The 18,020-nt window shown below is 46.3% G+C and overlaps 1 long non-coding RNA gene across 2 annotated transcripts; it reads left to right on the top strand.

Annotated features, from left to right (window-relative positions):
- The first annotated feature begins 4,775 nt into the window (after window positions 1-4,775).
- LOC135425660 (uncharacterized) lies at window positions 4,776-11,209 on the top strand. Of its 2 annotated transcripts, none has more exons than XR_010435686.1 (3): window positions 4,776-4,865; window positions 6,589-6,708; window positions 10,981-11,209. It is a non-coding gene; the product is annotated as an uncharacterized LOC135425660 (long non-coding RNA). The 2 variants fall into 2 exon arrangements; XR_010435687.1 differs by lacking the exon at window positions 10,981-11,209 and adding an exon at window positions 10,017-10,581.
- Window positions 11,210-18,020: the final 6,811 nt, after the last annotated feature.

The raw sequence follows: 18,020 nt of genomic DNA on the forward strand, positions 1-18,020 counted from the left end.
GATGGATTTTTATATTGCTGGAGTAAATAGGGTAGAGAAAGATTAACTGATTGACCAAGGTCATGCTGCGTTAACGTTTTATTTCTGCCCTAGCGTTTAACTGGATAGCTGCTGTGACCTTGGAAAGCTGGAAGAAAGCTGCATTTTCAAGCTAACAATGTAAGGATAATCTCCCCTAAAGTGTACCATATGTTTGTGATTAGGCAAAAGAAAAAGCTTCAGAAGAATTGCTGGTCGTGCGAGTGCTTGCAGTGTTCTCCAGGGTATAATAGCTGGAATTTTCAGCGGAGCCTGAGAGAAGTGGTTACAAAGCTCCCCCTTCATTTTAAGGAGAAATGGTTACTCAGCATCCCTGAGCTCTGCTGGAAAATCGAGCTTGCTTACCCAGGAAAGTTTCCCAATTAGAAAAGCTGAGGTGATGAGGTGAGACCATGGAAGGCCTGTACATGCTGCCCTTTTCCCATGGAAGGTTTGATATGGGGAGCTCAAGATGCCACCACGAAACCAAAAATGAAATATTTTAGCAATGGACACTGGTGTGCAAGGATGTAGAGCTGTTAAAGCAAGGCTGACAATCGAATAAGTCAAAATGGACTAGTAGATTAAAAAAAATAGGCCGATCACTACAAAGGTGCTCAGGATCAAATGTGTTCTGCCCTGCCTGACTCTGGGCTCTGCACATGAGTCCACTCCTCCCGCTGAGCTGTGTCCCCTCCAGCTGATTCCCCCCACAAAAACTGCCCTCAGACACAGCTGCTTCGGGCCTCTCTGATCATTTTGTGCCATCAGCACTCACAAGCTCACCCAGGGTGTGTGCTCCAGCCACCCCATGGCACAGGCCTGTGCCAGGAGCCCCCGTGCTGCCCTCCTGCACAGCCCGCGCTGCCAGCAGCGCCAGCCCGGCCGTCCCAGGGTGTCAGCTGGGCTGGGGGCCTCTTGTGACACAGGGAAACTCAACTCGTGGCCAAGGATTCCCCAAGGGGATGAGGATGTTGTCACGTTCAACTGTCTTGTCTTGTGGCCCTAAACTGATGCTGCAAAGCCACACCAGCCACAAATCCCGACCAGAAGCCCTCAGATGAGAGCTCTGGGCTGCAGGAAAGGAGCCACTTGACTTGGCAGGGAAAGAAAACAAATCTTTTTTCTCCACGGCTCCCCCAGAAGTGAGTCAGTAGGCCTGACGAACAGAAAACACAAGTTGCCATAGAAACTCACATGCCTTCCACCAGGCAGAGAAAAAAATGTAGGCCAATATTTCTGCTTAGCTGGCTCCTGCTCTGGCTGCTGCTGCCCACTGCGTCCCAGGGCTCCATCAGCAACTTGCAGTCATTTTGCCCCCAGTTGTGACAGGCCCTTGCCCCGCTGTGCCCTTCCACACATGGACACAGGGGCACACGCAGGGACAGGGACACCACAGTCACTGAACCAGCACCAGGCTGTTGTTGGGGAACCCTGGACAAGGAGCCCACTGACCACAGCAGTGATGGGAAGAGCCCCTGGCATGGCAGCCCAAACCCACCATGAGCAGCACCTTCCCTGGCCCTCTGCTGGCAGGGAGGGCTGGAAGAAGAGTGGGAGTCATGGCTTTGAAATGGAATGTTTGTGCTGGATTGTTGCAGTCACTTTTGATTTAAACAAATGCCTGTTTCTCCTCCGCAGAACAAGGGTGAGCCCCTGGCAGGGTGTAACCCTGTGTGGGTCACCCATGTGGGCAGTGATGCTCCCAGAGTTAGGGATGCCTGCGATCACCACTGAAGCAGCCTTTGCTCTATTGTGTTCCCTGAGCACATGCTATTGTTGGGGTTCACTTTTATTTGTGCCACAGGGCAAGTTGCTTTCCTTCTTCCCTTGCTCCTTTGCTTGTGGATTGCATTTTCTTGTAGATTGCCCAGCGGCCTCCTGGATATTCAGCAAGCTGTTATGCTGTAACTGGGCCATAAATAAAACCAGTGTAGCAAAGGGAAGAAAATCCACTTTCCCCCTATTTTTACCCGTAATTTTTTGTGACTCACTTCTAAGTTAAAAAAAACTCCAGACAGAATAGACCTTTGAAACTTTGTATTTGGGCACAGACCAGTGCAAACCCAGTACTCAGCTTTCCCAGGATGGCCCAATGGGTTCTCAGAGCCCAGGGTGACACAGCCATGAGGTGACAGACAGCTGGCCCCACGCCAGCCCTGTGCCCTGTGCCAGGTGCTGGTTCCATCACGGACAGTTAAAGGAACGTGACCAAAATGGTGGAGAAAGCCTTCTCCCCCAGAGCAGGGCCCATCACCCAGCCACCAGCACAGAGAGGATATTTGTCAGCTCAGCTCAATAGTCTCCAGAAAATGTACGATCAGGGGCAGAATTTTAAAGAGCTGCCTGTGGTTAATGAATGGACTCACGATCTTGACAGCTGGAGAGACAGGTGGTGCGTGGTAACACCTTTCCTCTGAAAGGACTTTTGGTTTGGGGGAAAAGGGAGGATCTCAGTCTGGAAATGATCTGTCATTTGGGCAGTTATGTGACTGTTGGGTTTAACATGATTTTCAAACCTCTCCAGGTAAAGACAGTTTAATGCAATTATCTACTGATTGTGAATGAAGACATATCCATAAAAAACAAATTCCTACAACATATTTACTTTAAGACATCCTAGCAGGAAAAGGCTTCTTTTGTAAAATAACAAGTGAAAGAAAAATAAAGAACAAATGGAACTGTTTTATTCTTTTTAAAAATGGCAGAAGAGGACAGTTCAGCCATGCTTCTCCCCAGCTGCTGAGCTCCAGCAGCCCCTCATACCCAGGCAGCCCCACAGAGCTGGCAGGGCATCCACAGAGCTCCACAGGGCATGAGGAACCCACTTCCTTAGTGGCACTGGGCATTCCTGGATTTGCTAAGAAAGGCCTTAGGAAAGGGACTTCTCACCCTCCTCTGTTTACCCTGACACCACTTGTTTTGGGCTGTTTTGTTTTTACTACCTCAAGAGCTTTTTTTCCATGACAAGATCTGCCTGTTTCAGTGGTGACACCAATATCTCCCCTGTTTTTTAGTAGTTACTGTAACATAGCAAGCTAATGATCACTGGGTTTATTTTAGATATCTGCTTTGGGAGGGCAAGAGTCAGTAAAACTTATTTTACAGTTAAAAATCATTGCATGGGTTTAACAAAAGTAGAACAAAATTCAAGAGAAACTTTGCAATGTTTTCACAGGGGAAGTGAGAGTCTAATTCTGTGGCTGCCACTGCTGGATTCAGTATGTGGGGCACTTCCCACTGGGAAGGAGTAAGTAAGACAATGTAGAGTTAAAAAAATAAAAGTCCTAAACTTACTACAAGATGAGAACTTGAGAACATGCTAAAACTCAACAATAGTTTATAGAAGGTCAAACTTTTGCAAACACCAAACCTGACCCTACAAACAGGATCACTTGGTGAGCCCCACCCCAGCTCAGGGCAAGGGGCCTTCAGTCCCTTGTGTGTTGGCTGAAGCCACACTGACACTCAGCCTTAAAAATAGAGTTTCCCATTTGGAAAGTATCATTAAATCTTTAGAAATATAAAAATTGTGCAGAATTACAACTGAAAAACCCTTCATTCAAAAGGAAAGCAAATCTTTCTCTTTGCAGTTGTGAAAATGCAGGAGGAATGTGATCCCTGAGAGCATGGGCTGCAGCCAAGCACGGGGCCAGCCATGCCATTTCAGTCTTTGTAAGATGGAGAAAGTACCAGTATTCATATGTACACACTGGGGTTGTGTTGACATTGAAAGCAACACTATAAAAGAAGAGCCACAGAGGAAATTTTCAGTTCAGGAACAAGTAACAGGTAACCAACCTCCCAATGTGCTGAATTCAAATGTTAACTCTCCATACTGAAGCCACCAGAGCTCCCTCATACAGAGCTTTTCATGTTGGAAGGAAGGGAGCTAATTGGTGACTGATCAAAGATTTCTGCCTGGTAATTTACAATCATTTGGGGTCAGGATTCCTGTGGAGAGGAAAAGTGAGCATCAGTAGGATGCTAAATGATGAAAGTCTCCTATGGAGGCAGTTATATATTCACCCAAATCTCCTGTAAAAATGCAGCAATCTCCTAAGGATTATAAATCTGCTGTTCTGCAGAGGAGCCCCAGGGTCAGCTCTGTGCATCCTCTGTACTGCAGAAAGGGAAAGTAACAAAGGCTTCTATCTCCTTTCTGCACTTTCCCTGCCAGACATGGTGTCTCTTTTCCCAGGCTGTAGAGCCTCTGTATTGGCCATCACCAGGTGATTGATTTTAATAGCATGAGTTGCATAAGCAAAGCTGCTTACACACAGCAACCTGCACAGAATCCCCCCTGAGCCCACCACCAGAGCCCTCCCATCCCCAGGCACACACTGCCATGGTCACCAGCCCCTACAACTACAGAAACACTGCTCCCTGAAAGGACTCAGGAAAGGCATTTTAATCCTGCAGATACTCATTTCTCACAACGGTTATTTTTCCAACAGCAACACGATTAATGAAGATTGGTGATTTACCTAAATTGTTCACACTGGAAGGGTCAGGGGGTGGTTGGGTGCTGGAACAGCCTCCCCAGGGAAGTGGTCACAGCACCAAGGCTGACAGAGCTCAAGAAGCATCTGGATGATACTCTCAGGCACATGGTGTGACTCTTGGGGATGGTCCTGGGCAGGGCTGATCCTTGTGAGTCCCTTCCAGCTCAGGATATTCTGTGATTCCATGATTCTGTGACTCTGTGACTCTGTGGTTCTGTGTTTCTGTGACTCTGTGGCTCTGTGATCAGATAAGCACTGCAAATGTCACTGTACCTTGCTGGAAGGTGATCTCCCCCCAGCCACACATCACATGGGGAGAGGAGGGGAGGCTCCTACCAGCTGGTGGGTTGTGAGATTTGTGGGCCTCTGGGTAGTTCTGCAGACCTGACCCAAGGCTGAGCTTTTACACCCCATTCCACTTGGGACAAAACCCGACAGAGCATCTTCACAGCTCTAACTGTGACTCCACACGTGCATCTCCACATCATGGGGAGGAGCAGCTGCTGCCTTCATTGATTGCCATGGCCTGGGTGATCCAGGCACAGCCAGCAGGAGATATACCCACTGATGGAGCTCCCACCCCTCTCGGCTGTGCACAGAAAGCAGCTCTGCTCCTGCACAGTGTCACAGCTCACCCCGGGCAGGCCTCGGGTGGACGGAGCCCTGCTGGTGCTGGGCACTGTCTGAACACTCCAACAGCCCCTGCCAGGGCCAGGCTCTGCTCTCTCTCCCCACACCCTGCTGAAAGCAGTGTCAGTATGGCTGCATGTACTGGGCTGGATTTAACTGTCAGTGTTCTGGGTACCAAATTGTCTTTATACTATTAAGAGTTGAAAGGGAATGTTTCATACTACTGTAAAGTGTGCTGTGCTGGCAATTTCAACTGCTTTTAATAATCCTAGATAATTTTTTCTCCCACTTTGTCCCGATTTGAAAGCTCAATTAATTTTGAGCTACAACTCTGTCTATCATTTCAACCACATGTGGCAGAGCGAGAATTCATGTGAGATAGTGGTTAATTTTTGGTATCTTCTGCGGCCTAATGACAGGTGTGCTGTCCTAAATAATTATCTTTCGAAAAGGGATCCCCTTAACCCTTCTCTGAAACTGAGTAGTGATCTCTGTTTTACTTCATTAAGCTCTTGACAGCTCAATGTACTCACATCTGTTACTGTTTGGTAGTTTGATTCCAAGAACACAAATCGCTTCAAGAACTGGCAACAAATTCATTCAGGCTCATGATGCAGATCAAAATCCATCTGTTTACTAATCAAAAGCCATATTTTAATCGCAGTACAGCAGTGGTGTCAGCAATATCCTAACTTAGACCTTCTCTCTGCCCTAAACATGATAGGTAGAACTCTTCCTGTAAGCTGCATTTATTTGAATTGGATGTTTAAAATGCATCCAAGGATTCTGGAGTCTGATACTTCAGCCCTTGCCTACCAGATTTGATCAATCTGCTCACCCTGGACTAGGCCATCAGTTTGTAACTACAAGATGAACCTCGAAGTCTATTACATCAGTCACTTCTGATATGATTCTAAATTATATCAAGAGAGGAAAACAATGTGATGAATCAAATTCTAACTTGATTTTCCAATTATTTGTTTATGGAGTAAAATCTTTTGCCTGATAAAGATGACTAATGTCTACGAAAGTCCACCTGTGCTCAGGTGTCCCAGAAGGACAAAATAAGAAATAACAGTTTGCACTGGGAGAGCACTACAGGAGTGCTCATCAGCACTTGGGTGGGTAACACTCCAACCTGACACGGGCTGAGCCTGGCCTGGCACGTGAGGCACTGCCTGGGATCCACCTCAGATCCAGAGCAGGGGCAAACAGTCCTGCCAAAGGGACAATGGCATGGGAGCAGCTCATGGGAGAACACGGCCCACAGAGCCCTCCCAGGAAGGGTGGGGACCACCAAGGCCATCAGCTCTGCCCTCTGTCACTCGGGAGGGAAGAGGACGCAGATGAGCCACTGAGTATTCCAGTTCCTTTGGGATGAGAGATGGATGTGAGTACAATGCAAGACTGACTTTTTGGTTCTTCATCTTCTCAGAAAAATACAGGAGCAGATCAAAACAGACAAGGCACATTGGGAGTCAGAGAGAGGAAAACAGTAAGTGAGGCTGTAAGGACTCTGCTGACTGGCTGCAGCTCCTGTGGAGAGTCTGCTCAGGTGAGGGAATCTGTAGATTTACCTTCAAAAATGCAAATCCTAGAGAAAGGCTTACATTGCACTTTGAGACAGATCAGCATATGGCTGTAGGTGTCAGCTGCTCACTGCAAGGGCAGTTTGATTTTAGAAGAGTGAGTGAGATGATGTAAAATTATGCCATATCATTTAACTGGGAGTCCTGCAGCACTGTCAGTGGATGGCAAATGTGGAGTGGTTGGAGACTGTTATAGGATAATCACCTCTTCAAATGAGAAAGTCTGCACACATAATTTCCCATGGAATTCATTCTTCTGCTGTCCTTGTAGCAGTTTAGCTAATAAGGGAGTTAAAAGTTACCAAAGTGGTCCTCTGGAAAGAAGACCAGAGGAGGAGGGAAAGGGGAAGGAATAATTCGAAACTAAAAGAGAACTAGGTCAGGTAGGAGGTCAGAAGAGAATGACAAAATCTTTATTGATTTTTGGATGCATAAAAAAATTGAAATAAGGCTCTGCATTAAGTTCCTCCAGGTTTCTATATGTTTATCTATCATGTCTGTTATCTGGGCTGTTAGCACATAAATGTGCTGCTGCTCTCCACTGTTGGTGCATCAGAGCAAACAGTGAAGGAAAAGGTGCAGAGTTGTGAAATAATAATTGAGTGTATTCAATAGCTGTTATGAAAGATTTAGAGAGCAAGGACTCATGACAGTGCCTGAGCAACCAGGCTGTGCAGCTCCTGCTGCCAGCAGTGGTGTCAGACACTTGGTTTGCATCTGGAGGCTCGAGGAGGGGCCGGAGCCAGCCCCAGCCAGCCCCGCTCCTGTGCCGACTCAGCGCCCAGGAACGTGCGGGACACGAGGTCGGCACTGGGAGCAGCAGTTTAGCAGGCAGCTGTCGGGAGGGAGATAATCCCAGATTAGATCTGGGCATGCCCTGGGAGCAGCAGAGCACACTCCTAGCAGGGGTTTTCATAATGAAATTTTCTTTCTGCACACACTAGCTGAAAATGTGAAATGGAAACAAGTGTGTGTGTGATGGGCAATGAAAAGGAGCAGTTGAAATTTAGGAAGAAAGTACAATGGAATTTTGATTAATCTGAAAACACTTGCATCTTTCAAATGGTAGATTTGCATTTCAGTGCAGAACAAGTACACCTGGAACTGCCAAGCAGCCTTAAAGGAATATTTCATTGATTCAAAGCCGAATTTGCTGATTTCTTGCCCCTGTGTTCTAGTTGTGGAGTAGCAGTTTCCCACTGACCTCATACACAAACAGCTTCTATGCCTCAGCTCAGGATACTTATTGGGGAATAGCAGTTGCTGAAGAAATTCATCTTACACCAGCCAAAAGCACAACCTACAGGCTCTTATGATGGAAGTTAGGGGACCAGAAACTTTCTGCACATGACAATAGTCTCATGCCAAGGGTTCTGGTGGGTTTTTTGGTTGAATTCACTACCAAAATTAGATCTACAACCTACTACAAGTTTAGTTCTGAAAAGGACACTAAGAATTATGCTTGTCCACAAGTGTCCACCACATTTACAATTCTTCATGACAGTTAATAGGAAAAAATGTCGATGGTATCAAACACTGGCTCATTAGTACTCTCCTACAGAAAATACCAAATGCTTTAACAAATTTGCTGTAAGATTGAGGCAAACTGTACTTTCCAGGGTTTGCTAGCCAACACTTCAAAACAATTATCTTCTTGTAGCATGAATATTTAAATGTGCATTAGGATGAATTGGACTGTACTGTATTGCTTCAGCCTGTGTCACAATCAACTCTGTTCTGAGATAATTTCCAAACTGTTGAGTAATACTAAATATCTGCAAGTCAATGCCACAGTTATTTTTGTGTGAATTACAATAAATTGTGCAGTTAAGGATACAAAAGGATATAAAAGTATAGTTTAAAAAAATCAACAGTTCAATAAAGGCCTTAATTATGGGTTTGATGTCTGAGAACTCCAGCTGTTCTGGGATCAAGTCCAGGTGACCAAATCTGTCAGGTGAGCTCCTGGACCTGCAGGTTGCAGTGCTGGCTGGAGTTCTGCTGAAGCCACTCCAGAGCTCTGTGGGTGCAATGAATTGCAGCAGTGAAAGCATCAGTGAATTCCTGACCCTACGAAAATCCACAGAGTTTTTACACTAATTATAGATTTCACCCGTTATTTTCCTTGATACACGGTAAATCAGTAAGATCCCAGTCTATTCCTACCTGGAAAGAAAATCCCATGGGATTTTACAAGCTGGTTAACCCATGACCACTACATTAAGGCTCCAAAACAAATGTAGCCCATTTGCTCAGGGATGACAGATTAATAAATTGTTCCACCTCATTATCCCTGTAATTCCTGACAGCATCGCTTGGAGGAAGTCTAGCAAATGACACCAGCCAAAGGTCACTGCTCCTTTTTCAAAAACAGGATTATAAACCTTAATACAAATATAAATGATTCAGTGGATTTATGAAAAGGCAGTAGAAATCCTGGTTTGGGTTCAAACAACACCAATCAGTGTGATGATGGGCACAGGGAACAGCCACCCAGGTGTGGGGCAGTGCTGGGCACACAGGGCTGGGCACACAGGGCTGGCACAGGGAACAGCCACCCAGGTGTGGGGCAGTGCATATGAGGTAGATAAAACATTCAAAGTTTCTGTAAATAAAGATGCCAAGCAGAAACAAACGTGAATTCTGTTTAGCAGTGAACACTCTGCCACCAAAGCACCTCACATTTCAAATGCTGATGTTTGTATCTTTCTCTCTGAATATTTTAAGCAGGAAGAACTGCTCTGGAGAAAGGATTACAGTAGGAAAGGAACTGTAACTGTCAACCTCGGCCATGTTAGAGATTAATTCATAATGTCACTTCACTGAAAAATTACTCATATTTCACCTCTCTTTTTCCAAAGGTCTTTAATTCTCCCTCTGTAAAGGAATGTTATTTTTGCTGTTCAATTACATTTCAACCATTCAATCAGACCCAGTTCTATATAAATGTACAGGTCCTTGTTTCAGATTCCCTTGCTCAGCTTTTACTTCATGAAGAGAAGAGCTGTGTGCCAAGGTCACAACTGATTAATCTTGACCCATGAACCTTGAAAGAATAAAGTCTTACTATAAATGTATTACTCTGCATAGTGAAGGCAAATGTACTCTGTATCCATGAAAAACAATGAACTGATTTTTTCTGGCTTTACTCTTTAGTTGCTAATTAAACACTTAGATACAAAATCTGTTAACTTTTTTGATGAATGATGTGCCTGTAAAAAGAGTGAAATACTTTGGGCCTTGAGCATGTGTGGTGAAGGTATCTTCTCATCAGGGATTTTGGGGAGGATGCTTTGCCAGCCCCTGTGGATGCTCAGGGAGGAGCTGCCATAGGCACACTGCACCCTGTGACACGGACAGAATTTACAGGTGTGTGTGTTTAAGGCTCCCAGTGATGTTGTGGCAATATTTCTGTATTACTGGTGCTATGAATATTTTAACATATATATCTGATACATTTGTTAGAAATCAGGCCACAAGACAGAGACAAGTGACATGGAGTTATTTTAGGAGGAAAATTTTCCGAAATGGATACTGTCTTCAAAAGTTCAATTATACAGTAAATAAACAAAACCACTAAACTAAACAAAGGTTTGTGGGGAAAACAAACAGAAAAAGACAACATCTACGTTCAGATCAGCCTTACAAAGCACATTTGTCATTGTGTGTGCAGTTCACTGGCAGGTTCTTGGGAGAAAATGAAGTATAGCACAGAACAGGCCTTACATCCCCTGCACTTTCACGTTAACCAGGAGACAGCAAAGTCAGAACAAATTTACCAGGTGCTTCTTTAACTGCAATCAGGATGGGAATGTCTCCAGTTGTGACAATGCAATTAGCTGTGCTCAGTGGACACTGTGGAATCATTTCCAGAGTGCATTAGGGCAGGCTCACATGGGTGTTTGCAGCAGGTGATTCCATATTGCCCACAGAGCTGAGGCCCAGTGCAAGGGAAAACATGATAAATCTATTTTTATCTTTAATCATTCATTTGGAAGCACCGACAGGCACATTAGGGACTCCTGTCTAAAATTAGCTCTGTTCATGCTGGAAGCAACCATTTATTCTCTCAAGCTATTTGTACTCTTAATGTCAGAAGGCTTCTGGGAGCTGTTGGTGCTCTGGGCGAGGTTCCTCTGAAATACCCAGGCTTGTTCCTAGAACGTGGCACTGCTGTCATCGTTACCACCCTACAGCTCTGTGAATTCTATGTCATTAAGCTCTCCCTTAACTTGCAGACCACAAACAAAACACAAATGGCTCTCAAGAAGCTGAGCAGTAAGAGGAGGATGGATGTTTGCCATCAGGAGAGGTGCAGCAGCCACCCCAAAGAGAAATGGATTATCCCTCACCTGTGATGTGCCCAGGGCTGCAAGGGTCCCATTTGGCAAGAGTGGCTCCAGCTGCTGCCTTTGGGCCCAAGGCCAGTAATGAATCCCCTCTCAGTAATAAATAAACTTTCCACTCTGCATGTACTCTGATCAGATGCTCCAGGGGCTCAGAGAAACCCCAGCAGTGTTTATGACACTGCACTATCAGTTCTAGTTGCCTTTTCTGAATATATTTTCCTTCTAAAGGCTTTGGAGCACTCAGGAGCACATCAAACAATCTTCCACATCTTGGACTAGCACTGCTGCTGCAGCCCTGCGTGTTCCCCAGTGCTCAGGCAGCTCTCAGAACAGCCATCAGCTCTGCTCGTGCCCAAAGTGCTCACGGACTCAGTGAGACTGGTCTGGAGAGATGAAAGGAGATTCTTAAACCCGGAGTCAATTGTGCCCAAAGTCTCCACCACTGCAGGAGACTCACAGTGATCCCTCCTCTAGACACTGCACCTTCACCACCGTCTTCCCAAGAGAACAAGTGTGAAGGTGAGAGTGGTTTGGCTGTCACACGAGTCCCGAGGATGGCATGTTACATATTCACTATAAACTCCATCCGATCTAAATCACCGTAAACATCCCTTCGGCCGCTCCACCCGCAGTGCCTGTTCCCGTGGTTGGGTCGCTCAGCCACTGGATGTCACTGTTAGTCTGAGCACATAAACCCGAACGGCATTTGTTTGGCATTAGAAAATGTTTAAAGACACTGCAGAGGCATCATCTCTTCAGATGCTGAAAGCGTTTGCCCAGGTCTCACACCTCTGACAAGTTGATGGTGTAAGAAGAGCCTGATTTAATACGGGTTTTTTTCTCTCTTTTGGTGACTCATTTACGAAGCTGATAGCAACTCGTGTGTTCCCAGTTTCACTCCTCTTCTGGCAGTAATTAATGTCCTGGTAATTCCCAGGCAGAGCCCTGCCCAGCGCTCCGGGGCCCGCGCTGGCCGTGGTTTCCCGGGATGAAGAGCCCCCCCTGTCCCAAAGTCTGATGTGCACAATATCACTGTGACACTGCCACGAGGTGAGTCTGGCTGCACCTGAGAGTCACTGAGAGACAACGAGAGGAGGCCTCATAATATCAATACATCAAAGAGGAGAGGAAAAGTATTTGAAGAAAAGATATTTAAAAGGCTGACCAATTAGTTTTACAATTATTTAAAATAACCGTTTAAAACAATGCATTGCTTTGGACCAATACTGTAATTTTAACACAGGTATAATCACTGTAAATGACATTAAGAGCTTGTCTACAGGCAAATTGCATTGCTTTGGTTATAATGGGATTGTTGAAGCTCAGCAAATCCCCAAGTCCAGATACGGTTGAAATCACAGAAAAGGAGGGGAAAGAAGTTATTCCCAAACCCTAAACCATCTTGGGCTTACACTGACATGGCTTCTTCAGTCAAAAGAACTCCTAGCTAACCAAAAGGTTTGGACTTGAAGGGGAGCAAGGGATACACCACCCCAAAACATGGAACTGTGAAGGCAGCAATGCTGAAACTTTGGTACATTTAAGCTTGCAAGAGAATCTTGAGCCAGTGCCATTAGTGTTGCCTTTTAACAGTCCTTCCACAAGGCTGTCCAGCAGCTTGGGAAGAGGAGACTGGAACACACCAAAGTGCAAGGGGTGGCTTTGCACCATTCAGACTCCTGACACCTGCCCCAGCAGAGCTCCAGAGGGTGTCTGTGCCAAGTGACATGGCCAGCAGGGACCTGCAGCAGTGACACTCCAGACTTGCTGAAGACCTTTTAATAATAGCTTACAAAACCAATGGAGAGAAACCTCTCACCTTGAAAAGTTACAAGAACTTCTAAGCTGACAATCCAGAACCCGTGTTTGTTCCCCACCGAAGCTCATGGCAGAATTCTCAATTATTTAAGTGGGAACAGAAGAGAGTACTACCTGCACCAGGTTCTGTCTCCAAAGGTGAAAACTAGAAATGAGAAGTGACCTAAATATTCAGAAATTACTTAGTGACTGTTAGCAAGTCTATTTTTGAGTGGGTAACTGCAAACTCCTCAAAGAAACTTGATCACCAGAGATGAAGCTTTAACAAGGCAGCACCTTTTAATGGATTTCAGTTAGAGGCACATAGAACCACTAATCACATCAGTGAAAAATTGGGTCAAAGTTAGCCCCATCTTCCCCAAAGTGCTGTAAAGCTAGATTTGTGTATATATATATTTAAATTAATATTTAATTATACATTTATATATAATTTTATATTCTACTTAACAGAGATGGCAAAATACAGTAGTGCTGAGACCCTTTTGAATGGTAGTCACTAAGAGACAACAGTAAAAACACCATTTACGGGGCATTTTTTGGTGAGTCCACTTTCAGCCCTGTTCTCAATAGATAAAAAAATCTATATTAATCAGTGAGTCAAAAACTCTTCTACAATTCCTAGAACACTGGGCAGAGACAGGGATATTTTGTACCTGTTAATAAACAGATATAAGATGCAACATGGATGTAAGCAAACACATTGATCTGTTATTTGTGGCTGCACAGATCTGTAAACAAGAAAATAGGGATAAATAAAGATGTATTATTTTCCACTGATATTTCCAGACTGCATCGTTGTATTTCACCACATGCTCACACGTGGAGCCTTAAATCCAGGCAGTTGGCACAGGGTGCCATGGGGGTGGCCCCTCGCCGGCCGTGGAGCCCCGTTCTCTGGGGGCTGTGCCCTCGTGCTGCTCAGCCAGCAGCTGGGGAAGGTTCCATTTTCAGATGTTGTTCACCACCAGTGCCTAAAGGTGACATGCTCACTAAACAGGCCTGCTGCAAACAATACCAGATAAGACATAAAAGCCATATTGGATTCCCCAGTCCACATCTCCCAGTGCTACAAAGAGAAATGCCAAACGCTGGGGGGTTTGTCGCTTGCAGCATTCAGCAGCCTTTCCATTATGCACTGCCTGATCCTTTGCCAGATTTCTTGAGGAAAACCAAGAGCTAGGATGAATAGGAAGAGCTTGTCTGGAGGTCACACTGCAGGAGCTGGGAAGGCAGAGGCTGCTGTTCCACTTGCCCTAACGCCTCACTTGGCCCTTCCTTCCTCACTCTGCCCACTTTTCAATATGAGCCTCCTGCTCATGCAAGTCTTACAGATAACAATGATATCAGTGTTATTATGTTTATTAACTAACCTTAATGCTAGAAGTAAATCCAGGCCCCCAAAAGTGGATCAGGACTTCTACTGTCGTGTGGCACAGACGAAGAGTTTAAATTCTAAATCATGTAAGTGTTCAAATACAAGTTATAGGACCTGAAGTAACTTCATACTGTAATTTTAAATTTTAAATGCTTTAATAGCGATTGCTGCTGTTTCACAGAAGTTTACTTCTCATCTTACAGCAAATCTGAGCTGCACTCCTTTCTCAGTTTGTCTCCTCATTCCTGCTCACCCCCTCACCAGGTGTACTCCTCCTACTCACCTGCAGATTTCCCGTTTTCCTCTGGACTGGCTTCCTGGAGCAGGACTTTACAACTGACACAAATCGTAAGTTGTTTACACAAGCATGGACCTGAGTGTGGAGCTGAGCTCCTGTTGGTGAGGAATTACTCTTTACAGTTCCACTACACAACTCCACGTGTTGGCTTTGAGCTGCCAGCTCCTCAGGGCAAGGTTTAAATTAGGTTCTCTTCTGCTTTTTTCTTTTTTTTTTTAAACCAGGAAACTATTTATATTCATTTCAAGCTTTGTAATCTGCTCCAACCCACTGTTCAAAAATAACAAACAAAAGAATACCCAAAGCTAAATGTTTGCTCTAAACCCCCTTTGTCAGCCTCCTATTTAATCAGCCTTGTGGCACATTGGAAAACAGAGCATTTAGTTCCACTTCATTATTATGGAGGTGAAAAAAATCTTACACTCAGGCTTAAAGCACCCAAATACCTAAAGCCATGTTCTAATCTGCACAGCACACGGGTGTAGAACAGGCAGGCAATTTTCATTTCCTTGGGGCAACACTGTTCATGGTGACTGGCAGGGGCTCTCTGTGTCCCATCAGCCCTTCCTGAGCAGCTCCCAGGTGTGTTCAGCTGCCCTTGCTGAGGCAGGGAGCACATTGTGTGCAGCCATACGTCAGGTCATTGGACACGTGGGTGTCAGGGAGGGCATCAGAGGGACTAGGGCAAGGAAATTTGAAATTAGAAATACCTAGAGCTTAGGTGAAATTAGCAGGAATTTAGCAGTGCTGCAGTGACAGGCACCCACAACCAAAGCAAAGAGTTTTACCCTTAATATGTGTTGCAAACCCCTCCCTTATGGCCTGCCCAGGGGCCTGCTCACAGCATGGATTTGGGACACTGGAGAAAAGAGGGCCAGGAGAGGTTCTGATCCGGAGATGACTCTCATCTCATCCTCTTGTGGTAAAAATCCCCACAAAATTCTGTGGTGTAACAGACATTTAGGAACAGGATTCCATGACCTCTGAGATGGCATCTGAGAATGCGAGATTGTTGATAAATGAGCCCCAAATTACATTAATGACAAAGTGATATCATCTTTGAACTCATTTGGGTTTGGTTCTTTCACATGTTGTCCATCAACATTCTAATACAAAAACAAACAAATGTAAATACTGCCTGATGATGCTGGTAAAAATCATCAATAGAGATTGAAGAATTAATTAAAGTGGGAAAAAAAATCTCTGGAGAAGAAACCTATCTGGAACTTTCAGTTTTGAAATATGTAAAGCTGACCATTCCTTTCTCTGTCTTTTCTCTCTGACTGGGCACTGCCTTCATCAATGTACACAACTACATTAATTCCCGCCCTTAGGAAGCTGATATAAAATCACCCTTCTGCTGGGCCAAAAAGATGGAGGTATTCTAAAAGCAGTCATGTTAAAATATAAGAAAAAAAGACAAAATCATCATTTCTTTATATTTCACAAAAAAATTGAAGACAAGATAATGAAGCAATTCTGGACAAGCAAGCAAAACCTTGTTATTTTAAGTTGTTTCTCAAAATAAATAAATTTCAGGAACTAGAATTGCTCAGCTTGTTCACTGTGTACTGGTCAGAGATAAGAGGCAACCTTGGGGTGCTGGCGTAGCTGTGTAAGCACGTCCCAGTAAGGGCAGAGCGTCCCAGTAAGGGCAGAGCTGATGCCAGCGTGGGGCTCCTCCACGTGAGCAGGGTCAGTCGGGGATTACCGTGCCCGCTACCGGGCGTCTGTCCTCTCACTCATAACCAAAAGCTTGGCCTAATAACGCTTTTTCTCTCTCCAAGTTGCCTTGAACCGGGAGAGCCTCTGTCCCTCTCCCGGGCGCGGCCGAAGGGCCGGGGAGGGGAGATGCCCGCGGGGCGCTCGGGGGGCGAGCAGGGGGTGTCTGGGGTCGGATCGCTGTGCAGCTGCGGGCGGTCTGCCAGCCACAAGTTGTTCTCGCCTGCTGCAGCCCCTGTGTGCAGGGCTCAGAGGGGCACGCTGGCTGCAGCTGCCCAGGGAGAGGCTGATCTGAAACACAGACACGTAAGCACGGCAGAAACCCCTCCTCCGTGGGACGGTCTGCGAGGGATCCAACGGGCAGGAGCGCCCGGACAGACACGCTCCTCCCAGCGCAACTGCGACTATCGCGGCTGTGGCGGAGACAGGGGGAGGAGGGCGGATGATGCAAGGGCTTGGCATCGCGCTCAGCGATCGCCAGACTGCCGAGAGAGGCAGCGCTGGGACCCACCGACCGCCCGGCCCTGGCAGCGGCTGCGGGGCTGGGACCGCACAGCGCCTCGGGCTGTGTGCGGGGCTGGGACCACAGACAGAGCCCTCGGGCTGTGTGCGGGGCTGGGACCACAGACAGAGCCCTCGGGGTGTGTGCGGGGCTGGGAGCACAGACAGAGCCCTCGGGGTGTGTGCGGGGCTGGGAGCACAGACAGAGCCCTCGGGGTGTGTGCGGGGCTGGGAGCACAGACAGAGCCCTCGGGGTGTGTGCGGGGCTGGGAGCACAGACAGAGCCCTCGGGGTGTGTGTGCGGGGCTGGGAGCACAGACAGAGCCCTTGGTGTGTGTGTGCAGGGCTGGGACCACAGACAGAGCCCTTGGTGTGTGTGTGCGGGGCTGGGAGCACAGACAGAGCCCTCGGGGTCTGTGTGCGGGGCTGGGAGCACAGACAGAGCCCTTGGTGTGTGTGCGGGACTGGGACCACAGAGCCCGCAGGGACGCAGGACTCTCAGCATCGGCATCTGGCGCAGCCCCGGGCACACTCGGCCTCCCACCCTCCCACACTCGGCCTCCCACCCTACCAGCACAGTTTATCCAGCAGCTGTGAGATTTACTCCACCACCACCGGCTCTTAGTCACTTCTCTTCAGAGCTCATTACAAAGAGTAATTAAATGGTCATAACGTCCCCAGTCTTAACCCTATTTAGTAGATAAAGTGGATAATTAAGCACTGTTAGCTCTGTTTTGCCATGGAAACTGGTGAGAGAGGCTAACACAAGGTCACAGGACCAGTCTGAGTCAACTCAGGATTATAGTACATCACTTACTGTCTCATTCATCCAAAAATGCCAAGATTTTCCTTGACTTTAAGGAGTTATAGATCAAAACTGCTGAGAAATCTAACACAAAGAAGTATTACATGATTTAATGAAGAGAGTATCTGAGAACTTGAAATGAGCACTGGTATGTATTCCATCTGCCAGGTGAGACAACACCATCTCTTTGAAACACACTGCCTGATGTAGCTAATTGTCTCATATGCATATCCTGGTACTCACATATGACGAAGCAATGAGATGTGACCAGTCTGATACCCGGCCTCTGAAAATGAGTTTTAAATGTCCTTATTTGTAGTTGCCCAGGTAGAACCACAACCCCCTGACAGTTGTTCTCTGTCACGTGTGTAGCTGCAGTGACAGCTCTGAGATGCTGACCAGGCCTCTCC

This window comes from Pseudopipra pipra, chromosome 21, assembly GCF_036250125.1.
Source record: "Pseudopipra pipra isolate bDixPip1 chromosome 21, bDixPip1.hap1, whole genome shotgun sequence".
Taxonomy (NCBI): domain Eukaryota; kingdom Metazoa; phylum Chordata; class Aves; order Passeriformes; family Pipridae; genus Pseudopipra; species Pseudopipra pipra.